The sequence below is a fragment of the Nerophis lumbriciformis genome, linkage group LG20 (genome assembly GCF_033978685.3).
Source record: "Nerophis lumbriciformis linkage group LG20, RoL_Nlum_v2.1, whole genome shotgun sequence".
Taxonomy (NCBI): Eukaryota; Metazoa; Chordata; class Actinopteri; order Syngnathiformes; family Syngnathidae; genus Nerophis; species Nerophis lumbriciformis.
Genome location: NC_084567.2, coordinates 25,285,410 through 25,303,437, shown reverse-complemented (window position 1 = coordinate 25,303,437; position 18,028 = coordinate 25,285,410). Strand labels below are relative to the sequence as shown.

The 18,028-nt window shown below is 41.6% G+C and overlaps 1 protein-coding gene across 6 annotated transcripts in view; it reads left to right on the top strand.

Annotated features, from left to right (window-relative positions):
* nrg1 (neuregulin 1) overlaps nt 1-18,028 on the top strand; it is a 121,249-nt gene that overhangs the window by 53,533 nt on the left and 49,688 nt on the right. The window lies entirely within an intron of this gene.

Here is an 18,028-nt window from a genome sequence, read left to right as displayed (position 1 = left end):
CAGGGACCGGTTTAATGTATGCATTATTTTCACGGACCGGCTTTATACAAACAACAAAAAAATGAGCATGAAAAATTAGCCTTTGGCTACAATCTGGCATATTAACATTTTATATGTCCATTAATGTAATATACATTTCTTAACATTGTTTAGTGGGACGGGTGAAAGTTAAGTCGGAGAAAATGCGGTAGCTTATAAATTAATTATTGTTTCTGTGTGGTCTGATCTGGTGGTTGAGGACCGCTGTTATATAGCACTTAGATCAGGGGTCCTCAAACTACGACTGAATATGGCCCGCCAGCGTCCAAAATCCGGCCCATGTAAAACTCAAGTTTTTTATTTTTATTTGTCCGACCGCTTCCTTTCCTTTATAATAATAATTTTCTGCTGGATCTACTCTCGATTTTATGCTCCCCTCTTTTTGCTGCAGCTCTTACTGTAACACTGTACATCAGGGGTGTCCAACTCATTTTAGCTCAGGGGCCGCATAGAGGGAACTCTGCGCACACGCGGGCCAGACTATTAAAATCATGGCATTGAAACTAAAACATAAAGGCAACTTCAGATTGTTTTCTTTGTCTTACTTTGGCCAAATATATAACAAACACATTCTGAAAATATGACAATAAAAGTATAGAAAACAATACCTGGCAGCGGTAAAGTTTAGACTAGCGGTCCCCAGAATAAGGCCCGTCAGCGTCCAAAATCCGGCCTGTGGGAAGTCTCAAGTTAAAAAAAAAAAATTTTCTTTTCTAATCTATTTTCTACCACTTGTTACTCTCGGGGTCCTCAGAATACGGGCCGTATATATATATATATATATATATATATATATATATATATATATATACACACACACACACACACACACACACACACACACACACACACACACACACACACACACACACACACACACATAGCCCGGCCCCCGGCCATTTTTTTTTTAACCCAATGCTGCCCCCGAGTCAAAAAGTTTGGGGATCCCTGACTTAGATATTCAGAATCTTCATTGTAAGGCTATATACTTGATGTTAAAACTATGTCCATATTACTGAATTCCCTTATGGCTTTAGCTATTATTCAGCGTCAAGTTTAATTTATTTCTCACAATACTAAAATTCTTCAATTTGTTTAATTGTTTCACTATCTATTTTTATATGAATTGTGGGCTTTTTGATGTTGTTCCTCGTAATATGCACGGTTTTGGCCTTTGTTGCATTCATTTTCATTCCCTATATTGTTCTTGTATTGTTGATGGTAAGCAATAGGTTTTGCAGATCAGTTTCATTTTCGGCAAGTCGTGCAGTGTCATATGTGTATCTCAGGTTGTTGGCATTTTGACTGCCAATACGTTGTATTAGGGCACGTGACTTTTGAATGGAAGTAAACAAAGTTGTGGGCCACCAAAGCAACATGGCTACTGTGCAACAAACAGAGTGCGACCTATCTGAGTACACAAAGGGCCTAGAGCAGTGGTTCTTAACCTTGTTGGAGGTGCCGAACCCCACCAGTTTCATATGCGCATTCACCGAACCCTTCTTCAGTGAAAAAAAAATAAAAAAAATGTTTTCAAATTCAAGGCAAAGTTATGTTTTTTTACTGGTGCACAAAATGACCCGTGCATGAACATCACCTTGTTCAAAGAACAAAACCAACACGGTGCATGAACTCGCAACAAATTACACACCTGCAAATCAGTGTGACTTCTGCTGTTGCCTTTGAGAGACCAGTTCAGATATGCGCGGCTTCACTTTGGCAAGTGCCACTGTCATGTCATTTTAAATGATAAATGATAAAATAATAATTATTTTCACAGCAAAGTCTGTTCCTTTTCTTCGTTTTCCACCCAGACATACAATACTAGTACACAGCTCACGAAAAACAATATTTTTTGTTATTGTCATTGTAAGTGGGCTAAAACACTTATATTAGAAAATAATCTCATGGAAATGACACCTGTCATTTGATTATAATAATAAAAAATGTAATTTGTTATTTAGTCAGGTTTGGGACAGGTGTGCTCACATGTGCTCCACTTTTAGAGGGAACATTGTTTGAGGGTATCCATAATACGCCGATAGGGACAACTTTTTATTTACACGATGAGTCGGGTGTGTCTGGACCTCCTCGGCGGAGGCTCCGCCGAACCCCTGGAGCCGACTCACCGAACACCTAGGGTTCGATCGTACCCAGAATAAGAACCACTGGCCTAGAGTCTTAGATCTGACCACTAAAAATGCAAACTATGCAATAGAATCTCTCCCTATACTTTATCAAAATAAGATTTGTCAAGTGATCTCAAGGATTAACTGTCGGTCGCAGTCCCAAATATTTCGAACTATCTGGTGCTCCAGACATCATTCTACACGACAAAACAGATGAAAACTTGAAAAAGCATGGAGACCTAAAACTTCTTTGTGCGAGGCTGGGTCAAAGAAATTGGTTGGTGTCAAGACTCTCCCCTGTAAATATGCATCGTTTTTGCTGGGGTGAGGTTGCATTTAATGATTTTAACTTCGCGTCTACAGCCATGTTTGTTGCCTTGACGTTGTTGCATGCACCGTTTAAGAGTCTGTGTTTTTTCCCGTCTTTATCAAAATATAACTATGGATGTCAACATTGTGTATGTACTTGAAAGCTTCATTTGTTGATTGCTGCCTTTGGTAAAACATTTGCTTTCTTTTATTTAGACTCGCCGAGTTGGTGCCTTACGAAACATTCTTGTTAAAAATGTGTTTTAAGCACTCCAAAACAAGATAAAATTCAAATAATATCAAGCTAATATTTAAATAGGAAGTATATCAAACAAAACCTTTTGACAAAGTGATCACTGCAAGCTTGTGCGTTTTTTGACGCGATCTGCTTCTTGGACTGGAGTGTTTGCCACTTTTCTACTTGTATCTTTTTTGCATTTTGAACGGCTCCATCAGCCTAAAATAACACAAGTAAAAGGCATTTTTCTTCGAGAAAGGCAATACGCTATGACAACAGACGCTCGCTGGCCCACCCCTTCAAATCTCACATATTTAATGAGCCGGATGTGACGTCAGGTGAATAAAACCTGTAGAAACGCCTCTCAAATTGTCAATGCTTTTAAAGACTTGTTCATTGCAAATATTAAACAAGGATAGGGATAGAATGCATCCTTGTCGCACAATCTCCTTGTGTTTATTGCATCACAGAAGCTGTTCAGATCTTATGTATGCTTTTTATTTGATTATTTATTTGTTTATGGTGGTAGTCTGTGATACTTCTATTAATTTTTAATGATTGCCTCAATCAAAAGCTTTCTCATTATCGATGAAACAGATTTATATGTCTCTGTACAAATCGAGATATCATTCCATAATGGTTTTTATCCTAAGGAGACTTTTCCGGTCATAAATCCATTTTGTGTAGCTGATATTTTTTTCTATATTATGAGTCTTATTCTGTTCATTATCATGTGCAATAGTAGCTTCAAGTAGTTTAAAAGGTTCATTGTGTTTTCTTGTTCATATGTACTTTTTAATTTACTAGCACAGGGGTTAGCAACCCAAAATGTTGAAAGAGCCATATTGGATCAAAAATTTAAAATTTAAATATCTGTCTGGAGCTGCCAAAAATTAAAAGCCTTGTATAAGTGTTATAATGAAGGCAACACATGTAAGTGTTTATATTAGCTATATTAGCCTACTATCAAAGGCTGACGCAAATCTTTGTTGACAGACATGTTGTATTTAAATTTTCATTCTACACATTTCTGCAACATTGGAAATCATTAGTAAAATGGAGGCTTCTCACAGGATGAGATACCTTCTGGAAATTACTGGATTGGAATGGCCAAAATTATAGATGTGTGTGTCCAAATTAAAGGAAACGGCAGGCTTTCTTCTATTAATGGATTTATTACAATCTGTGCAAGCTGTGTAACGTTTACTGTGGTCTGGAACAACATGGCACACCAACAACTATGAGAAATGCAGCCAATATTACATACAGATAATGTGTCATGAGACATGCAAATATAAATTAAATACACAGAGGACATAAGTAAAGGAAATGAAATGAGCTCAAATTTACTTACAAACGAGGCATTATGATGCAATATGTGCATACAGCTAGCCTAAATAGCATGTTAGCAAAGATTAGCTTGAAGTCATGGACTGACCAAATATGCCTGATAAGCTCTCAAGCAAATCAATCAAATCAACAAAGCTCACTTTTGTGCATTCATGCACAGCTAAAACGTTGGGTGGACAAAATGAGACAGAGGAATGGCATAAAACACGCATTTCTGTGGCAGCATCGGAGAAAGTTATACATGTAAACAAACTACGATGAGTTCAAGGATTGGTGAAATTAGTAGGACAAAACGGTGCTTGCCAAATACTCTCATCAGTGAAGCATGTTTAATATAAAAAGTGGGATTTCTAACCATTAGGAAGGTTTGTGTCATGTTTGTTCTCCTACAGAAAAAAAAAAAATATAAAAAAAAAAAATGTTTTCTTCATCTTTTTCTATTTTCACACATCTCTAAAAGAGGTCCAGGGAGCCACTAGGGCGGCGCTAAAGAGCTGCGGGTTGCTGACCCCCGTACTAGCAGAACATTGAACAGTCATAGTAGCTTCAATATGTGGTTTATTGAACTTAGGGTCTGATTTACTAAGATCCAAATTTTCTATTTTATAGATAGCAAATGCTGTTCAGTGTATGCAATCTATTAGTGGGCGTGTTGCGAGCAATTTGCTAACATTGTCTGTGCAATTGTAAAGTGGTGCAGACCTCCTTATTTAAATAAGGATTTTGTTTGTAATGTACGGGGCATCACCATGGAAACCCTCTCATTTATTGCACATTCATGCTCCTACCTATGTTTTCACACACGCAAGAGACATGTACAACCTTTTTGGACATTTTAGAGGCAGTCCTGCAGTGTATCTACATTGAAACCTTTTAAATAAAAATGTTTTACTGCCATAGGTGCGCTTATTGGAGAGAGGCTGCACTTACTCTGGCTCAAGACACATACAAATGCATACTTACAGAACTTTTCTTGAACGTCATCAGCAAAATTTAAATGACACTCAATTGAATTTGTTTTAATCACCCCCTCAAGTCCTCTAGCAGCTATAGAATTATAAAATTATGTTGCTGAATAGTCGGTATGTCTATTTTCTTATTTTTGACCGTCCACAATGTTGACACAAACGTAGGACAGATGATTCTCGTTTGTCTATCGTCTGTCTTTGTAGCGCGAGCACTGATCCTGCATCTGTGTGTGGAACTGTCAGTTTGTACGTCCTTTTGACACGTGCTGAATTAAACGCAAAATAGTGCTCGCAAGAAATGGCAACAGTGGAGGATGAACTCCCCACAACAAGAAGATAAAGAAAAATAAGGAGCTTATTGGGCTACAATGACGGATGCGTGCAAATTTTCGGAACTTGTGCAGATCCCATATACACAACAACAGGTACCAATGGGTAAGAAAAGTTGGTTTTGCATAATAAGACAAAACAAAATGCCGGATAATACATCTCCTAATAGCTGCCATTTTGGGGTGCTTATACACACACCATAATAATACCCGTATGTTGAAGCACAGTACGTCTGACTACGGTAGCCGTAATCCTCTGACAATCCATCAAGCGGTGATGCTTCGTAGCTTACCGAAGTCGTACCACAACATTTTGACAGATTTTTGAGCGCTGTGTGTAATGTTCTATATTCTCAATGAAACATTAAAGTTTTGGTCTTGCTTGCTTACCTGCACTTGCTAGCGTCAATTATTGAACAGGCGTCAACCTGCAGTCCACACGATTCTCTTATGTGTGACTGCCATCTACTGGTCAAGCTTATCAATACACAATGTACCGTATAGAATTGGTTTGAGGTCAGTAAGCCCAACCAGAATTAATACATACACAAGGCGCACTGGGTTATAAGGCGCACTGTTGATTTTTTAAACATTTAAAGGATTTTAAGTGCGCCTTATAGTCCAAAAACACGTTAATTATATTTACATCTTCTCCTCCTAGTATTGTGGGCGTTTTGATGATCAGCATATATTTTGCATATTATTGAAGACAGAGACGCTAAATGGATTGCATGACTTATTCTGCTTTTTAAATAGATGCAATCCATTTTGCACTCATTTAGTAGATCAGCTTTGTGTGTGCTATCAGGTTTGTTAGAACTTGGCTTTGATGTGCTGAAACCATGAGGGTGCCGGAGCTTCAACCACTAGCCGTGTTGTCAGCATTACGTGTTAGCATTGCGTGTGCCACGTTGTCATTACACATCACTCATGCCAAAGACTCACCAATGTCATGTGGCGCTGATGAGGTCAAATATGAAGTGCATCGACAGAGTTAATCTCCACTTAGCATTTCCTGAACAGCTGCTCACAGCAGTCTTGTTAGCATGAAGTGGCACACCTAACTCTGATAAGTGTCGCGTCCCATCTATTGATGTCACCCGCGCCCAGGGTTGTAACAATAAACACTAATAATGATGACAGCGGTAAAACTCCCAACTGTTAGTATTACAGTTTTGAATTTAAATTACAGAAGAACCGAGATTGATAACTGCAGTTTGCTAAACTCACGGACTTACTGGCGCCAGCTTACTAGCTTAAATGCTAACATGAAAACAAAATACATTAACGTTTGATTGATTGACACTTTTATTAGTAGATTGCAAAGTACAGTACATATTCCGTACAATTGACCACTAAATGGTAGCACCCGAATAAGTTTTTCAACTTGTTTAAGTCGGGGTCCACGCTAATCAATTCATTGTACAAATGTATACTATCAGCATAATACAGTCATCACACAAGTTAATCATCAGAGTATATACATTGAATTATTTACATTATTTACAATCCGGGGGTGGCAGCACGGTGGTAGAGGGGTTAGTGCGTCTGCCTCACAATACAACGGTCCTGAGTAGTCGTGAGTTCAATCCCGGCCTCGGGATCTTTCTGTGTGGAGTTTGCATGTCCTCCCTGTGACTGCGTGGGTTCCCTCCGGGTACTCCGGCTTCCTCCCACCTCCAAAGACATGCACCTGGGGATAGGTTGATTGGCAACACTAAATTGGCCCTTGTGTGTGAATGTTGTCTGTCTGTCTGTGTTGGTTGGCCCTGGGATGAGGTGGCGACTTGTCCAGGGTGTACACCGCCTTCCGCCCGATTGTAGCTGAGATAGGCTCCAGCGACCCCGAAGGGAATAAGCGGTAGAAAATGGATGGATGGATGGACAATCCGGGGGTTGGGATGTGGCGGGGGTTAGGGCGGTGGGGTTAGGTTTGGTTGATATCAGCACTTCAGTCATCAACAATTATATCATCCGAGAAATGGACATTGAAACAGTGTAGGTCTGACTTCGTAGGATATGTACAGCGAGCAGTGAACATAGTGAGCTCATTTGATTATTTACAATCCGGGGATGTGGGATGTGGTGGGGGGAGGGTGTTAGTCTGGAGTTGTATTTGCCTGGAGGTGCTCTTTTAGTGCGGTTTTGAAGGAGGGTAGAGGTGCACTTTATTTTACACCTGTTGGGAGTGCATTCCATATTGATATGGCATAGAAGCAGAATGAGTTAAGACCTTTGTTAGATCAAAATCTGGGTTTAACGTGGTTTGTGGAGCTCCCCCTGGTGTTGTGGTTATGGCTGTCATTTACGTTATGGAAGTGTCATTTACGTATTTCCCCATTAAGAAAGTTAAATAAACACATTGCTATCTGAGCTACTAAGATGTTCAATTGTGCACATTGAACCTACAAGCTTTGCTCTCTTACTGCCTCTCAGGCCCTGTCTACAATGAGCCGGATAACTCCTTAAACGAATAATTATTTAGCCTATGCCCCGTGTCAGCCACACTAACCCATCGTTTAAGGTCGCCCTCATTGGATTATTTTTTACACGGGTAAGTGCGCCATGTATTTCTTGAATCTCCAGCTCTTAGCTTTGTATGGACTCATTGATCGTTTACAAACTGAGTTCGGAGAGGAAATTAAGTCAGAAAGACCGCGCCCCATACAGGAAGTGACGTCAGAAAGAACTCGCCACAGACAGCTTCATAACAACCGGAGCTAACCACTGGAAAGATGGAGGCAAGTCATTCAGACATGTCCGTGTTTCTCCTTCTTCTGCATGGACAGGCGCTTGTAGAAATCACACATGAATACCTTAAGAGAAGAAAACGCGTGATGTCCGGTCAGCTGTGATTCTACTTACCGAAAAACTTTGTCCATTTGTCGAAGGGGAGACAAGGAGAATGCAGGCTCCTGTGGATGTGATGAAAAAGGTACCAGGTGCTTGTATTACCTGGCCGACGAAGGAAGACTACGGAAAACAGCGAATGCATTTGGACTGGCAAAGCAGACAGTATAAGTTATTGTCCGCCATGTATGTCAAGCGATTACTCAATGTGCTTAGTGTGACGCTATGCTTAGCATGCTCGCCCGGTCAATGACACATCGACATATAGGCTAATGGGGGTAATATATGCCCATTAGCCTATATGTTGATGTGTCATCCAACTGACAGGGCAAAATATGTTTTCGACAAATAAAACCCATGTGGATATGGGTAGTGACAGTGCCTATTTCGTTCTCAATATGCTGATACGCTGAGGAAATGCGTTCCAACATTAGCACGGCTAATTGCGATTTCTGGTACTGTATGTGCATCAGGCACATATAGGGGTGGTCTTTGCTTGGCACAATATAATGCATTACATGTAATGATTTTCTACTTTGTGTAATGACATGGTAGTAGGCTATTTGATTTATGCATAACGTGGTTTTTGCGCAACGTGGGTTGGCTCATAAAATTGCACTCTGCACCGAAAGATGGTGATGTGCGTCAGGTTGGATGCAACATGGAGTTATGCTGAATGAAATGTGGTGGTAATTTTACTGTTGGCCTTAGCTTGCCATCGTAGTAGGCCTATGCAATATATTATATATTATTATATATAATTATTTCGATGGTGGTCCGTGCGGTCAAACTAGACATTTTAGCAGGGTAATGCCCATACTTGCCAACCCTACTGATTTTCCCGGGAGACTCCCGAATTTCAGTGCCCCTCCCGAAAATCTCCCGGGGCACTGCCTTTAGGGTCCTCTCTCACCTGGAACCTTCCTCCCTTAACAGCCACATGCTGTCCAGGCGTCCGCCTTTCCTCCATATAAACAGCGTGCCGGCCCAGTCACATAATAATGTAGAGTTGGACGGGTTTAACAATGGTCTTTACTCGAAGATGTCAAGAAATGCTTACACGTTGTATGATCTTTTGACTGGTTTAATGATAAACATTAATTTCAAGCACACACACACGCACGTGAAAGTGAATGAAAGGCTTACTTGATCAACAGCCATACGGGTCACACTGACGGTGGCCGTATAAACAACTTTAACACTGTTACTAATATGCGCCACTCTGTGAACCCACACCAAGCAAGAATGACAAACACATTTCGGGAGAACATCCACAACGTAACACAACATAAACACAACAGAACAAATACCCAGAATCCCTTGCAGCACTAACTCTTCCGGGACGCTACAATAACATCTACGCCTTTTGGAGCTCAGTGCACAACTGCACACACAACAAGAAGGAGACGAAACAGAAGAGAAGAGACATGGTGACGACGAGTAAAAAGAAGAAATACGCTTGCAAGTTCTAAAATGATTGGAAAAAATAATTTCATTTCATCCAGCACAGCTCGAAGGGGAAGGGGTATGCTGCCTACACCTGAACCCCCCCAACCCCGCCCCCGCAACCATGCCCCCACGCAACCACGCCCCCCCCCCCCATCTCCCGAATTCGGAGGTCTCAAGGTTGGCAAGTATGGTAATGCCAACAATCTGTCCCGATTCCCGACGAAAATATTGCTGCGTAACTTTACAAATACATTTGGTTAATCGACATCAGTAAAATGTGTCATACTTACTTAGTAAACCATCTTTCAAGAAGCATAAACAAGAGAAACCAACAGCGTAGGACTTGTCGATTGCCATTTGAAGTTCCTTGGAGTAGGATTCGGATTCGGCTGCGTATCTGGCAACCTCAGTCATGGAGCATGGGAGGGGACTACAGAATTTTGACCGTGATTGCAGTACCATTTCTGGCCACATTAATACACATGGCACCATTAAGGAGGTTGTCACGGAAGTAAGCAAGGTAGGAGTCCAACTTTCACATACTCTAAATATCCAATTATATATATATATATATATATATATATATATATATATATATATATATATATATATATATAGCCACATAGTTGCCGATTAATTTAGTCATCGATTCGTTGGATCTATGCTATGTGCATGCGCTGAGACAAATTTTTTTTTTTTTTCTTGTTTTTTTTTCAACCCTTTATTTATAAACTGCGACATTCACAAACAGCTGAGAAACAATAATCAAAATAATAGGGGTGTAACGGTACGTGTATTTGTATTGAACCGTTTCGGTAAGGGGGTTGCGTTTCGGTGCGGAGGTGTACCGAACGAGTTTCCACACGGACATATTAAGTAGCGTACTGCACGTTGTGTAAACAATACTCAAAATGCCGGACATTTGAGGCATTTATGAAACTCCGCCCTGACAGATCCGCAAAAGAGGACATGTCCGGTGAAAAGAGGACGTATGGTCAGTCTATCCTAGCCCGTTAGCTGCTAGCATGCTAGCAAAACAGGACATGTCCTGTGCTAGCAGCGACCGGGCTAGGTCCTGACCATACGTTCTCTTTTCACCGTATATGTTTCTTAAATGCCTCAAATGTACGGCATTTTGAGTTAGGGTTGCGTATATTTTCAATGTACGGTCAGGGTTAAGAAAGTTAAAAACACAACAAATTGTGCACGCAGCAGCATTCGTGAGGGAGGGGGAGAGACAGAGAGAGCGAGAGAGTTGTGAGAAACGCGCATGCGTCGTCAGGCTCTGCTTTTTATCGATAGATTTATCAGATTCCATTTTTTATTATCTATAGCAGGGGTGTCAAAAGTGGGCATTTTTGTAACATTTTCCTTGTTTTATTTGGCAAGTTGAAAGAACATGGCGCCAGTATGCTGGCATCAGGCCCGAAACTGCCAGCCACTAGGAACGCTGCTCCATTTTCCGACATACCACGCGGTGTGAAGCACCGAAGGTGTGGGATGGGGGTTGGGGTACGAGTGTGTGTTGTGTGTATTTTTCGTGGATGTGCATGTGTGTGTAAGCCTGCAGCGTGTCTCTCTTCCGCCACCTTGGTGTTCTCGCAAACGCTATTACACAGCCAGTCAGTCCAACAAAAATCAACTAACAGGTGTATGTCCATGAGAGACAGGGAAGGAGTTTGTGGAGGAGTCTCAAAGAAACAACCTTGCCATGTTGCTTGCAGCCAGGGAAAACAATCCAAATTAGAATGTTTGTCTTTTAGCGAGCGAAAACAAATTTAAACTTTTCACTCCAATTGTCTATTTCTGGTCCTCAAATTCATCATACGTCACCAGGCAGAGTAACGGCATCTCCAAGATGTAGTCAAGTTTGCATTGTAGTTCAAAATTGCAAAAGTCGGAGTGCCCGGAACTCTGCCCACATAAACACTTGATTTGTAGGCCTTTATATCTGACTTTAGAATATAACAGCAGAACATGAAGAACATACTGTACATACATCAAATGTTTTCGGTTACAAAATAATAATCCATCCATCTATCCATCTTCTTCCGCTTTTCCGAAGTGGGGTCGCCGGGACAGTAGCCTAAGCAGAGAAGCCCAGACTTCCCTCTCCTCAGCTACTTTGTCTAGCTCTTCCTGAGGGATTCCTAGCTGGAGGCCAGCTGGGAGTAATAGTCTCTCCAACGTTCCCTGGGTCTTCCCCGTGGCCTCCTGCTGGTTGGACACACCTTAAACACCTCCCCATGGAGGCCTCCCGAGGGCATTCTGACCAGATGCCCGAACCACCTCATCTGGCTCCCCTTGATATGGAGGAGCAGCGGCTGAGCTCCTCCCGAATAACAGAGCTTCTCACCCTATCTCCAAGGAAGAGCCCTGCCACCCGACGGAGGAAACACATTTCGGCCGCATGTACCCGTGATCTTGTCCTCTCGATCATAAATAAAGTACCCCTGATAGTCACACACACACTAGGTGTGGTGAAATTACCCTCTGCATTTGACCCATCCCCTTGTTCCACCCCCTGGGAGGTGAGGGGAGCAGTGAGCAGCAGCGGTGGCCGCGCTCGGGAATCATTTTGGTGATTTAACCCCCAATTCCAACCCTTGATGCTAAGTGCCAAACAGGGAGATAATGGGTCCCATTTGTTTAGTCCTTGGTATGACTCGGCCGGGGTTTAAACTCACGACCTACCAATCTCAGGGCGGACACTCTAGCCCAAAGCTCATGACCGTAGCTGAGGATGGGAACGTAGATCGACCAGTAAATTGGGAGTTTTGCCCTTCGACTCAGCTCCTTTTTCACCACGACAAAGTGGCCCTGTTTACACTGCACACAGATCTGATTTTTTCTGCCAGTCTAAACACTCCAAAGTGCTTCAAATCTGATCTTTTGGCATCAGATTCAGGCCACATCAGGAGGTAGTCCTGAATCTGACTGAAATCTGATCTTTTCAAATGTGACTTCAGTCTAAACACAATGGGACCTGAATTAGATTTTTTAATCATCTTTGGGCGAGCTAAGTCACTCATGTGCGCGGGTAAAGACCCAGTCGCCAGCGGATATTTCATCACAACATCCGGTTTCGGTGAGCAATGTCTATTTAAGACGACTGAATTTTCGGTGCATCACTTGTCAATAGTGCAAAAATAATAGGCTATACGTAAAATATGGATATTTATTTTGATTCCGAAGAGATAGCGATTGTTGAAAGACCAGATTAGATGCTGTGGCACATTTGCTTACATGTGAGTTGAAAAATAAAGCTCACATAGATCCACGCTGATGTCTGTGACTTCTCTACTTAACAGCCATTAACCCTCGCAAATATATTCCAATATATACATTAATTCATAGATAAAATTACTTTAATTTATTTTCACGTAAAAAAACAACACATTTTTAAGGTGTTGCGACCTTTATTTTGTAGTAGTAGCGACTGCCTCCCGGTCAACTTCCTTTGTTTTTACTTTATTCAAGTGCGCATGCAAGTGACGTCGAGGCCACATTGCGGCCTCTGCGTGTTTACACTGCAGTCCGATAAAAATCATATTTTACTTGCAGTGTAAAAGTCGGCTTGAAAAAATCTGATTTAAAAAAAAGTCAGATTTTAGCCACTTTCCTGGAGTGTAAACGTAGTCACTGATGCAGTGTCCGCATCACTGCAAACGCCGCACCGATTCGCCTGTCGATCCCACAATCCATTCTTCCCTCACTTGTGAACAAGTCCCCAAGGTACTTGAACCCCTCCACCAGGGGCAGGATCTCGCCCCCAACCCGGAGATGGCACTCCACCCTTCTCCAGATGAGAACCACGTACTCAGACTTGGAAGTGCTGATTTTCATCCCAGTCGGTTAACACTCAGCTGCGAACCAATCCAGTGAGAGATGAAGTTCCTGGCCAGATGAAGCCAGCAGGACCACATCATATGCAAAAAGCATAGACCTAATCCTGCAGCCACTAAACCGGATCCCTTCAACGCCCTGACTGCACCTAGAAATTCTGTCTATAATAGTTGTAAACGAAACCGGTGACAAAGAGCAGTCCAACCGTCACTAGAAACGGGGCCGAATTACTGCCAACAACGCGGACCAAGCTCTGACACTGATTATACAGGGAGCGGACCGCCACAATGAGGTGGTCCGATACCCCATAATCTCTGAGCACTCTCCACAGGATTTCCCGAGGGACACGGTCAAATGCCTTCTCCAAATCCACAAAACACATGTAGACTGGTTGGGCAAACTCCCATGCACCCTCAAGGATCCTGTCGAGAGTAGATAGCTGGTCCCCAGTTCCACAACCAGGACAAAACCACACTACTTAGGAGGAGCAGTGCCCTAGTCTAAGATTCAACTATGCGGCATAGCCTCCTCCCCAGTACACCTGACTAGACCTTACCGGGAAGGCTGAGGACACATCTGCAGTTGAGTTCAGCAGCACACCATCCCCAACAAACATAGTAGTGTTGACAGTGCACTGCTTCCCCCTCCTGAGCCGGCTGATGGTGGTCCAGAATTGCTTCAAAGCCCCCGAAAAAAACATTTGACGTGCTTGTTGTATCATTGTTGGTTGTATATGTCGAAAAAAACTCCATTATCAAATGTTTAAAAAATTTAAAAAAAAAAATCACTTGGAAGTCATCCGGAAGTTGTTCTCCATGCCTTCTTCGAGTTCCTCCCATGTCCAAGTTTACCGCTTGGCATGTCGGTACATGTCCGCTGCCTCTGAAGTCCTATGAGCCAAAAGTATCCAATAGGACTCCTTCCTCAGCATGACGGCAACCCTCACCACTGCTGTCCACCGGTGGGTTCTGGGATTACCGCCATGGCAGACACCATCCACCTTGCGGCCACAGCTCCGATCGGCCGCCTCAACAATGGAGATACAGAACATGGTCCACTCGGACTCAATGTCCAGCGCCTCCCTTGTGACATGTGCAAAGTTCATCTGGAGGTGGGAATTGTAACTCTCTTTGACGGGAGACCCTGGTAGACGTTCCCAGCAGACCCTCATTATGCGTTTGGGCCTGCCAGGTCTGCCTGGCATCCTCCCCCACCATCAGAGCCGACTCCCCACCAGGTAGTGATCTGTAGAAAGCGCCGTCCCTCTCTTCACCCGAGTGTCCAAAACATGAGACCGCAAATCCGATGACACAACCACAAAGTCGATCATGGAACTGCGGCCTAGAGGTCCTGGTGCTAAGTGCACATATGGACACCCTTATGTTTGAACATGGTGTTTGTTATGGACAATCTGTGACGAGCACAAAAGTCCAATAATAAAACGCCACTCGGGTTCAGATCAGGGCGGCCGTTCCTACAAATTACATCTCTCCAGGTTTCACTGTTGTTGCCAATGTGCGTGTTGAAATCCCTCTGCAGAACAAGGGAATCACCTGAGGGAGCACTCTCCAGTACTCCCTGGAGGAAATCCAAAAAGGGTGGGTACTCTGAGCTGCTGTTTGGTGCATAAGCACAAACAACAGTCAGGACCCATCCCCCGAACACCTGGGCATAATACAGGCCACTAAATATTTCTATCTGGCCCACTGGATGTTTCCAAATTGTTTAGTTTTTTTTAACATTTAACATGGAAACTGTAGCCAGCGATAGGTAGTGTGGCACAGTTTTCAAATTACCGTAAATCCTGGACTATAGAAATTATTCCAGTGGTTGGAATCTGTGCTTTTAATTGATATGCATGCTATTACTGTAATCACAGAGCAGTCAGCCCAAGACGCAAGTGTCAGGGACAGACACGGAAGCAGATTTGTACAACAAAGTTCTTCAGAAAAATTATATTATATTGAACATGTGGGTATTTTTTTTTACCCTTTGCGTTCATGTGTCTCCGCGTTTGTTGCATCTTTGTTGTGTTTTATAAAATGTGTCAATCAAGGAGGTTGTCTGGAAAGTAAAGAGGAGCAACGTTATTATGTGCTTAATATTCAGTGTTTTATTGTTCATAGTTAATATTTAAAATCTCGCATTCTGCATTGCGTAGAGCGACCGCCCAGCAACTTGAAGGTTTTCCTTGTAAGAGTCCAGCTTCCACCATCCTAGTCACTGCAAGACACTTCAGGGCAGCTGTGGCTACAATTGTATCTTACCATTATCAATGTGTGAATGTGGAGTGAATGAATGATGGCTTCTCAGTTCTTAATGTAAAGCATGTTGAGTGTCTAGAAAAGTGCTATATACATCTAATTCATCATCATTATTACTTTATTTTAGTTTTGAAAGCCGCTTTCTGTAATTGTTTTGCACTTCTTGGCTGCAGCTGGGCCTCGTTGTAGAAAGACGGCAGCAACAAGTGCCAACCAGCTCACATCTGATTAACAAAAATATTGATGTCACACTTGTAATAGTAAAAATGCAGATTGTCATGGTGCATATTACAAGTTTCTGTAGAGTTTATTAAATTGGTGACATGCTTGAGAACAACAACAGGTATTTGCCATTCACTAATTCAGATCAGAGGGTAGCCGAGAAAAGACACTCGCCACAGCCGAATAACATGTTTCATCCATGAATTTGATCAGGGAATGCGCGAATGTTGTCATTTTTACTGAAGAAAATGTTCAACAAAGATTGGAGTCCGACAGGAAATATGTTTCGAACACAGTTAGATAGATTAAGTGAATATTTATTTAATGTTATCAATATTTGTTTTTTATTTGAATAAGAACTGGTAGGGCTCTGGCCCTAACCACATGTCACTGGTGGATGTGTCAGGTTTCTTAGATGCACTATTTAAATATTTTGGGGAAAGCGATGAGGTGGCGACTTGTCCAGGGTGTACACCGCCTTCCGCCCGATTGTAGCTGAGATAGGCTCCAGCGCCCCCCGCGACCCCAAAGGGAATAAGCGGTAGAAAATGGATGGATGGGGAAAGCTGCTTCTGCCATAGACAGGTTAAAAATATCAAGGTACAAAACTGCTGGTTTTTCTTCACAGGCTTTTAGGACTTTGTATTTACCTGTTTCAGAATCTTTAGTACCTGTTTGTATCTAAATTGCAATGTTAGATCCTCATGGCCATAGGCTGCTATTTTGGGGTTGTCTGTTATATCTGACGTGGCATAGAAACTGTAGAGGCTGCCAGGTAATGTGATGTCGACGACCGCCATGTCTGTGCTCTTTCTGTAGTTTGTGACAGATGTTTGTAAAGCCTGTTTTTTGCTCACATTTTCTCTGGCCTCAAAACAGCTCTGCAAGTTTTGCAGTGCACTGTCAATCAGTTGTTTTCGCTGTAACTGGGTCAGCCATCAGCTTTCTGCTGTATTTTGGCTTTAGCAGGACTGTTAAAGTGGTTAGATTTACCAAAGTACAGTTTGGGTACAGCCATGCATGCATTTTTAATGGTATTTTAATTGCAGTGAATAAAATCTCTCAAAATGAAAAAGATGGTCTCAGCCGCCCTAAAAAGTGTCAAAGCACCCTGATAATTATTCATTGGCTTCTTTTTTTAAGCAATATATTAGTTTAAACATGCACTCTACACAAACCAGCATGAATATAATTTGAAGGTGGAAAAAATAAATAATAGTCAAAGGAAGAAGAACGACAGTTTTCTATTTTAACAGTACTTTTGACAGCCAAAATGAACGTTACAGATGGAAAAGTGAACTAAAATGACCTTGGGAGCTACCTAGAATAGAACAGAATGTGCTTGTGAATCTATTATAATATATCAGTTCCGCAAATTGGAATTTTAAGTTTCACTGCGGCAAAGTAGACAGTAGCAGTATGCAAAAATATGTAACAGTATTTAAAACAATCTACAGTATGTTACTGTACATTAAATATGCCAGAGTTCTTCAATGTTTTCCAGGGCAAGGAAACTGGCCCCAGGCCCCAAACTAATGCAGGGATGGAGTGGGGACCCCTCCCTATATATCTTGTATAAAGTTGTGTTTTGAATTAAACAGGTGCTAAATGTACCTTGTTTATATATATATATATAAATATATATATATATATATATATATATATATATATATATATATATATATATATATATATATAAATATATATATATATATATATATAAATATATAAATATATATGAGTGTGTGTGTGTGTGTGTGTGTGTGTGTGTGTGTGTGTGTTTATAAATCTATGTATATACACATATGTACTGTACATACCGACACACACACACACATATATACATACAGTATTTATACATGTGTGTATATATGTACTGTATATATACATATATATATACATATATATATATGTATATATATATATATATATATATATATATATATTAGGGATGTCCCGATCCAGATTTTTGCACTTCCGATCCGATACCGATATTGTTTTTGCATTTCCGATCCGATACCGATACTGACCGATA